We start from the raw sequence: 13,861 nt of genomic DNA, 5'->3' as shown, positions 1-13,861 counted from the left end.
TGCATTGATGAGGGGTTGAACTGGAAAAAACACATGGGAGATCTGCTGAAACGTTTGAATTCAACTACTTATGCTATCAGGGTCATTGAAAATTTTGGCGATATACATCTCAGTAAATTAGCTTACCACACCTATTTTCATTCTCTGCTTTCATATGGCGTCATATTCTGGGGTAACTCATCACTGAGTAAAAGAGTGTTCATTGCACAAAAGCGTGTAATGAGAATAATTGCTAGAGCTCATCCGAGATCATCCTGCAGACACTTATTTAAAGAGCTACAGATCTTCACTGTGGCCTCACAATATATATATATATATATATATATATATATATATATATATATATATATATATATATATATATATTCACTTATAAAATTTGTTATTAACAATCCGAACGAATTCAAAAGTAATAGCAGTGTACATGGCTACAACACTAGGAGAAAGGATGATCTTCTCTACTCAAGGTTAAATCTAACTTTGGCTCAGAAGGGGGTAAATTATGCTGCCACAAAAGTCTTTGCATCTTAAGTCTGACAGCCATATAGCATGTAAAAGGAAATAAGAATTTCTTAATGGCAACTCCTACTCAGTAGATGAATTTTGGATATAGTAAGTGGGTAATTTCCCCAACAGCCACAAAAAATAAATAAAAAGATTAAGTGTCATGTAATATTTTGTGTAATGTAATATCTTGTATTGACACCTTTTATTAACCTGATACGTTCCACATCATTACGAAGTGTCGTATTCATGATCTATGGAACAAGTACCAATCTAATCTAATCACTGATATCTTGTTGTTCAACTGAGGAAGAAAATACCAGTGTTAGCCACGAAGGAAAAAGTAAGCAAGCAGCCAAACACTGGTATTACCAACAGCCAAAAGAAGAACATACCTAACACTGGTATCGTGTACTTCAGTTCATCTACGAATTAAGTATTGCGAAGAAAACTATAACTCTTCCATTGGTATCCTGTAGGTCAGATGACATTACCTATTGTGGAGGAAACCACAAACACAGTATCTCATTTCCGGTCACATGAATATTAACTGATGGGCAGAAAATGACACTTAACACTGGTATCCTATACAGATCAACTGAAAAATACGATATTAGTGTTACCCCCAGCAAAAAGAATGACAAACCTGACGTAAGTGTCTTATTTATTACGGCACTGCAGTAAAGTAAATGGTACACAAATTCCTTAAAACAAATGAAAATCACACACACACACACACACACACACACACACACACACACACACACACACACACACACACACACACACATTCTTTCTTCCTTTCTTTTAAGGGTACATTCATTCATTCATTCAAATTTAGAACTTGACACTTCGTTTCCCAAGCTATGCAATTTACTATTGAATTTAACTGAATTTTATCTGATCCTGTAAGATTACATTGTGTACAGTAAATGTACATGTAATACAGGACGTGTGAAAGTAGTAACATTCATTATCACTTATTTTTCTACCCCTTTAGCTTTTATTACATAATTGATAATGAATAACAAACTTTTTCAATGTGAGAGTAAGTTTCTTCGGAAAGTTGTCAAGTACACTACGTTGCACTTTTTAGACAGACTTCTTAGTAGACAGATACCAGAGTACTGGGGTCCTGTTCTAGCATTGCCAGTCGGTGGGGTATGCTCCGTACTTCATTCTTCCTTCTTGTATTGTGGGTGTGCACACTAGCATTTGTAATCCAGTCCTCACTACCTTTTGTCATGTGCATTATTGTTTTGTATATATACAATGATGAAGTTAAGATACCTAACTTCTTGAAGCAGTTAGGTCTTTCTACTTAAAATGGTCCTAATTGCTTTTTTTTGTAATGTGAACACTCGTTTTGTCTCTTGTTTGAGTCCCCCCCCCCAGTCACTCCATACAGTAAGTATGGTTTGAAAAGTCCATGATACACTGTACACAGAAGGTTGTCTTAATACTGTGATGGCTGCATCATTAAGAATATGACAGAGCTGTTTCTTACAGACATTATTAATATGTTTTTTTCCCCCCATTTCAGTTCATTATCCACAAGAATACCTAAGAATGTAATAGATTCTAATTCTTCCAGCCTTGTTCCATCAACCTCTAAATCCACGTCTACAGCCTGCTTGTTTTTAAACACTGCATACATAGTCTTTAGATTTATAAGAAGTTCACTTTCCAACAGCCATTGAGCTGTGACATTTGCAGATATGTATGCTCTGCTCTATGACTCAAAAATAAAATGTCATCTATGAGTTAAATATGACATCAATGGACAAAGCTAATAAGTTTTGCACCATTCTTCAGTTGACATAACATTTTCCTTTGCAAAAAATATTGAAAACTGGTCTCAGAACACCAACAATCACTTCATAGTTTACTCTTCCACTAGAACAAAGCTGTGTTGAGGACCTGCTAACCTACAATTTTGCCACATCGTAAGGCATTAGACTTTCACATCCACGCCACAGAGAATGGTCCTACTGTCTACTACTAATCGAAACTCAGATAAATGTGAAGGGCTGTTTCTTCTACCTTAACACTTTACCATCTCTAAGCCCAACATATCCCTCATTACAGATGGATGGTGAGCCACCTCCCCCCCTCCCCTTGTTCTTCAAAGTAGCAAATGGAAAGCTGCAGTTCACAAAATGGAAACCAAATAATGTCGCAGCAGTTGAGATGTCAGTTGATAATGTGTAGTATCACTACATTATGAAGACTTGTGCATAATGTGAAGATGGACTGGTAGTGAGGTATGACTGAACAGTGAAGCACCAGCCTTTTACTTCTTAGCAAACAAACCCCTGCACACTAGGGGTGAACCAAATGAGGTCTTGCTGTTTTAAGTGGACTGACCCCTGCATTTGCGTGGGTGGAGGTTCCCATCTCCATCTGACCATCCAGATTTAGGTTTGTGTCATTTCCCTAAATTACCTCCAAGTCAATTTAAGGATTTTTCCTACTATTAGGCTAAGGCCAGTCACCTGCCCCATCCTTGTGAAACTAGACCAGTAAGAATGTAACTGCCTCTCTAACCTATACGGTGTTGTTCTTAAATTGCACTGCTGTACATGTACAACACCCTTGCAACAATAATCCACCAATAAATAAAACAAAGAATGTTCACCATAATGTTGGGTTATGTTAATTATTTTTAGCTACCTTTTCCACAGTGGACCATTTCACAATACACTCGAGGCAGGTGGATTTGTAGAGGAAATAAAGAATTAGGCACACGCAAGCTTAGTTAACAACCAGTTATCAGAATATGAGAAATGTACTAGAGCACAAACTGCATCAGCTTTTTTAGGGACAGCAAAGAGAGAAGCCCATCAATTACAGTGCATACAGAGGTGTTTAAACAGGCATTCTTCCCACAATCACAACTGGAATAGGAAGAAGGCCTGATACCTGGTAAGGTAGGAGGTACCCTCTGTCATGCACCTGTGTATACTAGTGACAAAGAGCTCCACCTTACTGGCGAGTGTCAATGCTGAGACAATACACCGTTTCAAAGAATGTCTTCTAGCAACGACAAAAAGCCATGGTATTTAGATATTTCCAAATGACCAGAAACCTGAGGTTTTCACGACACTTGTCACTTTTCTCTAGCAACAGAAAGTGACTGGAAACAGGAAAATGTGTATGAACTTTGCATAACTAAAACATTCTTGTTAATTTCTCAACTAATTTTAAGTCAAACGGATGTATGACAAATACAAACTCTTTGAAGTTATGTACCAAGATGATACTGCCCGTCCTGATAGAATACGCAAGTCCAACTACTGCTTTCACATATTTCATCGGAGTGTTGGTAATAATGTACTGGGTCATTCCATGTTAAAGAGACTTTGTGACAAAAAAATTAAAATGACAATATTACAAATATAACCTTAAAAATGCCAAGTTAAAAGTACATTTGTTCATTGCAAAATAATCATGAATATGAAAAAAATAAATTTCTACCTTCACTAAGTGTTAAAAGTGCACTACTCTATGGCACCACAGAGGTATGCTTTATGCTATTTCCAGATGAGTATTAGTTGTGTTATCTATGGCTGATTGTTCTATTGTTGCAAAGAATATTGAAGTCAACATTGTTATAGCTCATAATAATTTGTTTTGTTGAAGTAAGCTAATTGCATTTGTTTATTTTGTTAGTTTCATAACATATATGCAGCTTGTAACACCCGTAACAAAAATGATACAAAAGTTTAATTTGTAATCTAGTAAATTTGTTCTGTACAATACCTTTCTGTAAAAGTGAGGTTATGCACATGTTTTACAATATCATACCATTACATGGCATTTTGAAATCTTATTTAACACTCTTAGAGCTGTTACGGGTGTTACTAATTTTCGTTTCGGGTGTTACTTAACACATGCATAACACCCGTAATTTGAATTGGAAGGTTTAATGCCACCTTCATCTTTAGTAGGCCTAGGCCCTACATTTAAATTATAACCAAAGGGTATTATTATGAATGAAAAAAGTTTTTACTATGTTTATTACATATGAAAACAGTTTTAAGCATGAAAACTAAAATTTTTATTCCTCTGCATACATTTTTTAAGCACTACCCTACATTATAAAAGTTAATTAGAGCATTAACCTGACTCAACTGATGTTCTCCTAAAAAGTTAATTAAGCCCAAAATTCTTTACATATAGTTTATGTTTTCCATTCTAACTTTTCCAAGAACAATATTTATAACCTCAGTTTTAAATTTTACATAGGCCCAGTAAACTGCTTATTGAGGCAAATTCTAGTCATTCATAAGAGCCTATGTTTAACAATGTACTGTGCTGGGCAGTTCAAAAATAAATATACTTTGTCCAATCTATGTTATTTTGAGAGAGACTTTGGATTGACAGTCTAGTGGAATTTTTTTGCCAGTTCACATGGTAAAGGCGCCATGGATGGCATTGGAGGTGTGCTGAAGAGGAGCATGTGGACACGCTGTTAGATCTGGGAAAATTATTATTAATGACACAATTGAGTTTTATGACTACACTCTGAAGAATTTTTCTAAATTTAAGGTACTATGGGTTGATAAGATAGGAGCATAACATTCTTATTTTGGATGAAAGGTGGAAAAATTTACAAGCGATTCTTCAAATCCAGGGCTGACATCACTTTTGGCCTTATAACACAACTGATTTGCTGGTTTCAAAAACAGCAGAGTCATTAATGACAAGGGTGTCATTATTTCTGACGACGCCAAAGTTAAAACCTTACATGCAAAAAGATGCATAAACTTCTATGAAGTGTGCAGTTCTGATGATTCTGATCAGGAGACTGCTTCACTATCTGAATCACAAGACAATATTGGAAGTGCTTGTGAGTTAAGCCTAACTAATAAAATTGAAAAGTCTGATTTAAAATTTGGGTTATTTGTCTTGGTTGACATTGCAAGTGATAAAAAGAAGCCAACCCTATCCAAAAGTCAGTACTGTTACTTGGGAATCTGCCAGAGTGAGGTTGATGAAGAGGAGGATGTGAAAATAATCTTTCTGAAGTCAGTAGGAAAAAGTAAAACACTTTTTAAACTAGATGAAACTGATGTTTGTTTTGTGAAATTCAGTCAAGTACTATCTAAGGTAACACCAGAAATCAAACAACAAGGTAACCGTTCGTACTTTGAGTTCAATTTTGAGTTGGATGTTGCTGAAAAAGGTTATTAAATGAAGTTTTTAAACCTATCAATAATAAGAAAACATTTTTGTCATAAATTTATTAGGCCTACAAAATTAGGTTAATGTAAGCAATGATATCTTGGTCTAGTTGTACTATAAAATTGTAACAAAATTTTTTGTGTGATAAATAGCTTTATCCTTCAAATATGTTTTCTTAAGTACATACTTTTATTCCAAATAAACTACAGTACTTCTTTTACTTTGATGCAAATTGTAAGAGGTAGATTTATTCCTCAAGAATCAAATCTGATGCATCTATGTAACACCCGTAACATTTAATGTAACACCCGTAACAGAAAAAAATATATATATACTGAGTTATGATGTCCAAAAAAATAAAAATTTATATTTCAAAATAAAATTTGGGGCAATACCTCTTAACAGTTGTTTTACAAGAATAAAAGCTTCATCAAGTTTGCAGAAATTAGAGAGTTCCCTAACTCATAACAGGGGCCAGGTCTACTTTTGGTAACACCCGTAACACTACTTTTTTGATTAATAACCAGGAGAATAATAAAACAATTCCAGTATCAACATTTGTCACATGAAATATAATGTAAGCCCTAAAAGTTTTGAGTATTAAATTCAATAAATATTATTCCTTACATTATTTTTCCTAATTTTAAGGTGTGTACATGTAACACCCGTAACTATGGAATTGCCCTACTGCAAAATTGTGACTTGATAACTAAATTTGTAAGCCAACGATTATCTTCCTGTGTTGTCACGCAAATATTAAACTAGCAATATGAAATATGCAGTGAACTACTTGATAAGCTTAAGGAATTTGCTGATTTGCTCACAGTACTGGTATATAGGCACTAGTCACTTTCTAATTTACTCGACTAAGTTTTGATGTCATATGTGTGAACAGCATTCAAATATTATGTCAGCTTACTGTTAATACTGTATACAGACAGTTTCTAGGTTTCTCATGCTTTTGTTCCATATATCTCGTCCATTCTGCATCCCTGATGGAACTCATTTTCGATGGGAGCTAGGGAACACGTTGAAAAAAATAACGAATGAAAAGGGACGCGTTCTCACCTTATAAACAGGAGCGAAATCAACCAGTGGGTCTTCCTTCCCGGCAACACGAGGAAGCGACAAATGGGCTAATAATTAACGTTCACCAATGTTCACTTCCTGGAATAGGGTCGTGTTCACAGGAACTGTTGACATAAGAAGAGGCACTAGAATCTTCATTACCACATACACCAAGTAAACTGAACATTTTAACACAAATTAGTGTGTTATGACAAATCATTCACGATTCTTACCAATTCATGTAACTGCCGTAACTATAAATTGCCAGTAGACATTTAAGTATCACAATTTTGTTTTGAATTTTATCGAGCACATCCGACCACACACTCTTACAAGACGTAAATTATCGTCAAGCCAGTCACAAGCGTAGCACTTCTGGTCTAATGAAGCAGGGAATATCATCTGTCCGCTGTCGGCTTTGACCAATAACGTCAATCGTCATGCATTAGTCAGAGATAGTAATGTCTTCACTTCGAGGCATAGATAATAAAACAGTTCTGTGTCCCGGATAAGCGCTATCATTGTACATTAAAATAATTATTCGTAATGATATTGAGGTAATTTGGAGTATTAGTTTGTTATTGTAGAAAAATTTTTAGTGTCTTATTTTCGTTTATAGGAATGGATTTGTTTGTTTGTGGGTATGGAACTTTCGTTACTGTCTGTCTAGGTGAGCTTCGGTTATTCCTCGATATTTCCGTGTGGTAAGTTCACTTTTCCATTTGCTTCTTTCACTGTATTTCACTATTTTGACATATTTCACTGTTTTATTCCACCAATATGTGTATTTTCGTGTTGTAAAGTACGTAATAGAAATTTCTCAGCTGTCGATCTTCTTTCGTTTCCCAGCACTAGTATCAGTACGACATTTTCGAATGTGTACTTGCTATATTACAGGCTAAACCCCCGGCACAACTAAAATTTCTATCATGTCCTTCACTTCGCATTAACACTGACGACACAACGAAAATTTGTATCCCATCCTTCACTTCGCCTTTAACTGACACTATATATGTCAATTGGCGAGCAAGATACAAATGTTGCGTATAGCTATATAGCTCAAGTAACGAATGGGATACCATTAGCTTCCAAGGCAACAAGGAAACTGTACCCCAAAGTGAAGTACGGGATACAAATTGTACATGTGTCGTCTTCTTGTCTCCGTGTAGTACAATTGAGGTACAGTTGCGAATGTAGCGTACGTCTATTTCCACCGTTTCGTCACCAGTGTACATATATAGAGGTCAACGGAAGTCTGTTATACATATATTACATACGTAGGTCCTTCTGTCATCAGTGGTACTGATATGTACATAAGAAAAGACTGTTAGTAATAGACTAAATAAACAACACATCTACAATTTGTATCCTGTATTCCACTTAGGGTTTACTGAAGCGGAGGATACATCGTTCAAGTGAAGAACAGGACAGTAATGCTGGTGAAAACGAGGAAATCGACTTATGACAAACTCGTATTCCGTACTGTACTTAAGCAACACACTTCGGATGAGCTTTTAATTTGTATCGGGTTTTTCATTTATGGTTAGTGAAGCAGGGGATACATAGTTCAAGTGAACAACAGGACAGCAATGCTAGTTGAAATTAAGAAATCGACATACGCTAAATTTGTATCCCGTACTGCACTTAAGCAATACAGTTCGAAAGAGTTTCGACATACAACTGACGTACATGTAACTTGATGTCTTCTTTGCTAGTAATATATTTCATTCATGTATTTCCATTGTATTTTGCGGAGAAATACTAAGATACAAACACGCGATATCATTAACGTGAAAATACTACTAGCCCTTATATATGTGAAGTACAGTCTTTCTGTCTTGCATTCCTTTGTTTCTGAACATTCTTCTCAGCTCTTTCATCTTTATAATACATGATTTCTGGCCAATTCCGAAGCCATTGGTCAAAGCCGACGGGTTGTATCCCCTGCTAAACTAGACCTGGACTTTTTGTGGGCAAGTTTTAAGAGTTCCGCATTAAATACATTCTACAAGCATGCATTTAAATGCACATTTGGTCCTGTCGCAAACATACGTGTACAAAGATACCGCGGCACAAGAAAAAGAATAATCAAATTTCCACTCTTCTGTTGCCTTGATAACATTTAATTCATTTCTTTCCATCCCACGGGGACTTGCGACCAAAGATGAATTACCTATGTCTGCAAAAATCCTATCCGTTCGTTTCGACAACAAGCTAATGAGTAACGAATACCTTCATAATATCCTGGTGGGAATGATCTTAACATTCGACAGTGTTACTTACATCGTCAGACTATCGATTAATCGATAGTATATGCGCTATCGGTAGTCTGGTTTAACTATCGTTAGTCCTATCTTTTATAATGTAATTGGCGCCTGAAAAATTGTTGGTTCCTATTACCTCCATGGCGTTTGGAGTGCAGAGGAAATGTAGACTGTATGGTGCTATTTAATCAACAACAAATACGGTGGCGCCTAAGCCAGTCTAAGTTGTTTATAAGCTATGTTGTTAATGGATTGTTCGCTGTGGGAGAGGGGTTCGTGAAAAAGGGAATTTTAATTTTCTTGTTTGTCTTCCAATGATGACAACTCATGGTCGTGTGTCTCGTACCGATCAGATGCTTATGGCGAAAACTACACAGCTAAATAACACGTAATTGTGAATGTGCGTTATACTGATTTTCATCTTCAAATGTGTGGGCTTACTTACTTGTAAAATGGAATACAAATGTAAATAATGCTGTTGTAATACAACGCAGTTAGTAGAGGAAAATATGACATTTTAAAGATTTTTTAAGTGTTTCTGATTGTAACGTGTAATGCATTTTAAAATAAATACAATTATTGTCGTTATCAAGTAAACACACCTGCTACTGCCCTCTTCTGTTTCTGAGTCCTCAATGCACTTACAAGTGTTTTCAGTTGTACATATTAATACGTAAAGTGATGGCTGGACACAAACATTAAAATATACAGCTGTATTTACATGCTATATGCTTTCACAGCATTGTAGGGCGTATTCATAAGTAATTCGGGCGAAATGTGAATGTTTTAGTGGATGTGAGACAAAACTAATCACTTCTTGCCAAGAGTTGACTGAATGTCCACGGCTGTTTTTGCAAAGCTCCAAATCCTGTATATATTTCTTAAGCTCTTGCTCGTTAATGCTGAAACCCCTTGTTTGAAATTTATGCAGCAGGTGAATAAGCTCACCATTTTTTTTCATTTTTCGTGTTTACATCTTTCTGCAACCTGATGAATAATTTTTCGAACGTCACGAGAAAGAATTCTATCCCTTAAGCTTCTCGCTCTACGAGGTACCATAGGGGGCGACCACAATATGCCAACAATCGCTTCTTCGTCACTCACTTCGTTATTTAAACGCCACACAACATTATTATTGATCATGCAACTATAGTGCCACAACTGTTCAACCTCTGTCGGCAGCAGTGAGACAAAGAGCACAGTAGCGAAGAAGTTTTCCGAATGGTGCCGACATGAAGCGATCAGTACTTTTTGCGTGCCAGCGACAGTCTCTGTTGGCTGAGGAAATTCCGCGCTTTTGTTTATGTAAGAGCTGCGTCTTATTGTTCTGAAAATGAACCGTAAAAATCAATAATCCATGTGGAATTTTTTCAAGAAAGCGAGGGATAACAGTCAGTTTGTAAAGTGTACCATCTGCATTTGAGATAATAAACATGATCAGCGAATAGGACTAATTTAAGAGACCACTAAAAAGAAATCATGGTGAAAACTAGGAACCATGAATTAGCAATAGAAGCGAAAGGGAAGGGATCGAGTTGTGAGCTAGATCAAGTGCAAGAGGTGAAACCAAAAACATCGAGAACCTCTACAACCAATTATTTTAACACAAGACAGTTGTACGATGCCAGTTCAAATGTAAAAAAAAGAACTTGGTTCTCTTTATGCACAAATGACTGCTATCTACATTCTGCCATACACAACTTCCGACCATCAATGCTTGAAAAAAATTGTTTGTGCCTTAGACAGCGGATAAAAACCACACTTAAATGTTTACCGATCTCAAAACTATAAGAAGCGATAAAAAATAAATAGGAGTAAGCCCTTACAAAATGTAATTTTTTAGTGTTATAACAGACATGTGGAAAAGCGACACATATAACTCATACTGCCATTGACTTGCCACTCTATAATAAACGAAAAATTAGTTTCACCCATATTAAAAGTGACAAAAACTACAGGCTACACAAGGCATAATCTATGCACATGCAACTAACATTTTTTAAAAACGTTTCCTCCTTTAACTTGTCAATGCCATGCTGAGTTTCGTTTCGTTCTTGTGATCGGTACATGTCGGTATAAGTCAAGTCGGCGTAACTTGTAAGATATTTCTTGGCAGTTTCACCCGTCCCCTTCCCGCCCCCACTACACTCGCCAATCTTGTCGATAGAAATCTGACGTTATCGTGTATTTGTGTTCTGTTTAGACACTGCCAGCTGCAACAGATCATTGAGTAATTGTGCTACAACAGGCTTAGTATATTTTCTTATTCATTACTACAAATAAACAACACATTTGAACATAGATGTCTCTGTAATGCGCTCTCTCAAAATATTGTTACTTCCCCGCCCATAGTTTTCTCTTGAGAGTTCGTGCAATAGCAGACTAACAAGTGAGAAATGAATGGTAACCCCAACACGATCTGAACCAAAGTTAATATAGCATAGAAAAATCAGCTGCAGTGGCATTACAATTACAATGTTGCTGTCTTCTGAGTATATAAACAACTTGCTTTTGTGGCGATTTATGTGGAAGTGTTTCCCTTATGTCAGCGAATTGGAAAGAATTAAAACTTTCGGTGCTTATAAAATGGCATCAAAAATTAACACATATATTTGCCATAAAAGACTAACCATAGCAAGTTGTAAATATAAGCCTTACTAACAAATCGAAACTTACCAGTGGTAATGGTAAACTCTGAGCTATTGAGTAATGGAAGCTGTCGTATCGCCACTGCAGTGAAGCTGACGAAACGCTATCTCTCAGGTTCTGTCAAGTGTATAATTCGAGCAACGCGGGTATATTATAGGAATACATGGGTCTCTCGCTGCACCTTACCTTATCCTTCATTAATACCGTGCTCTTTATACCGCTCCGTGTGTTTCCCCCCGACGAAAGGCAAAACACCCAACAAAACTTCTACAAGCTACATGCTTTATGTCAACTGCACTAAGATCACAAGTGCTGCCGATCTCTGCGATATAGCAGCTGTAGCACTGCAGTAGAGTGATGGCCCTTTTGTTTCGTACTGAGTGTCAACTCAACCGAGAAAAAACATGAGTGAAGGAGCCACGCTTGATCTCTTCAACCCAGTTTCAGCCTTGTTATTCCAATGTGCAGTTTATACCATAACTGCTGCACTTCATCAGCAAGCATGCACACCTAACGTAGCAACATTGCGTAGCTGAACGGTGAACATTTCCCCTCTCACATCCCTATTCCATACGACCACCTTCTTCTTCCTCTTGCTCTTCCTGTTTTCCCCATGCTTCTAAGACTCTGAAGCTCGATGTAACATCGACAAATAATATATTGGCCAAATTTTTATGTGAATTATTTTTTACGTATGAAAGTAATTTTTCAGATAACAAGACGCTAAACAAAGAAATTTTTTGACAATATTATGCAAAATTTCGGACATACTTGCAGGTTACATTAACATTACATATTTTCAGATCAAATCTTACTAGAATACAATACCCGTGATAAGACAGTAGTAGTGGTTACAGACAACACTGCAATTACGAAAAATCTGTCTAAATTTTAAGGATTCGACATTCACCCTGTTTTTCCCACTGCATCAACTTAAATGTAGAGTTCTATGTACTGACTTGGCAGAAAATCCTTACTTCGAAGAGGTAGGAAGATCAAAACAAAATGTCCAGACACTCTGTGACCAAAATGGTACTGAAACAGAGGATGACAGACTAAAGGCCGAAGTACTAAATGTCTTTTTCCAAAGCTGTTTCACAGAGAAAGACCGCATCATAGTTCCTTCTCTAGATTGTCCCACAGATGACAAATGGTAGATAACGAAATAGATGACAGAGGGATAGACAAACAATTAAAATCGCTCAAAAGAGGAAAGGCTGCTGGACCTGACGGGATACCAGTTCGATTTTACACATAGTACACCAAGGAACATGCCCCCCTTCTTGCAGCAGTGTACCGTAGGTCACTAGAAGAGCGTAGCGTTCCAAAAGATTGGAAAAAGGCAGAGGTCATCCCCATTTCCAAGAAGGGACGTCGAACAGATGTGCAGAACTATAGACCTGTATCTCTAACGTCAATCAGTTGTAGAATTTTGGGACACATATTATGTTCGAGTATAATGACTTTCATGGAGACTAGAAATCTACGCTGTAGCATGGGTTTCGAAAAAAACTATCATGTGAAACCGAGCTCGCGCTATTCGTCCACGAGACTCAGAGATCCATAGACACGGGTTCCCAGGTAGATGCCGTGTTTCTTGATTTCCGCAAGGAGTTTGATATAGTTCCCCACAGACGTTAAATGAACAAAGTAAGAGCGCATGGACTATCAGACCAATTGTGTGATTGGATTGAAGAGTTCCTAGATGACAGAACGCAGCACGTCATTCTCAATGGAGAGAAGTCTTCCGAAGTAAGAGTGATTTCCGTTGTGCCGCAGGGGAGTGTTGTAGGACCGTTGCTGTTCACAGTATATGTAAGTGGCCTTGTGGATAACATCGGAAGTTCACTGAGGCTTTTTGTGGATGATGCTGTAGTATATCGAGAGGTTGTAACAATGGAAAATTGTACTGAAATGCAGGAGGATCTGTAATGAATTGAGGCATTGTGCAGGGAAAAGCAATTGAACCTCAGTGTAGCCAAGTGTAATGTGCTGCGAATACATAGAAACAAAGATCCTTCATCATTTAGCTACAATATAGCAGGTCAGCAACTGGAAGCAGTTAATTCCATAAATTATCTGGGAGTAGGCATTAGGAGTGATTTAAAATAGAATGACCATAAAAAATTAATCGTCGGTAAAGCAGATGCCAGACTGAGATTCCTTGGAAGAATCCTAAGGAATTGCAG

The 13,861-nt window shown here is 36.9% G+C and overlaps 1 long non-coding RNA gene across 1 annotated transcript in view; it reads right to left on the bottom strand.

Annotated features, from left to right (window-relative positions):
* The window catches only part of LOC124720294, a 29,243-nt gene extending 22,046 nt beyond the window's left edge, over nt 1-7,197 (bottom strand). The window contains exons 1-2 of the long non-coding RNA XR_007006118.1: nt 6,993-7,197; nt 6,760-6,884 (exon numbers count right to left, since the gene is read on the bottom strand). This is a non-coding gene — a long non-coding RNA (uncharacterized LOC124720294). The remainder of the gene's footprint in view (nt 1-6,759; nt 6,885-6,992) is intronic.
* Nucleotides 7,198-13,861: the final 6,664 nt, after the last annotated feature.

Source organism: Schistocerca piceifrons, chromosome 11, assembly GCF_021461385.2.
Source record: "Schistocerca piceifrons isolate TAMUIC-IGC-003096 chromosome 11, iqSchPice1.1, whole genome shotgun sequence".
Classification (NCBI taxonomy): Eukaryota; Metazoa; Arthropoda; class Insecta; order Orthoptera; family Acrididae; genus Schistocerca; species Schistocerca piceifrons.
Note: the sequence above shows the minus strand (reverse complement) of the source record. Positions and strands in the feature narration are given on the sequence as shown.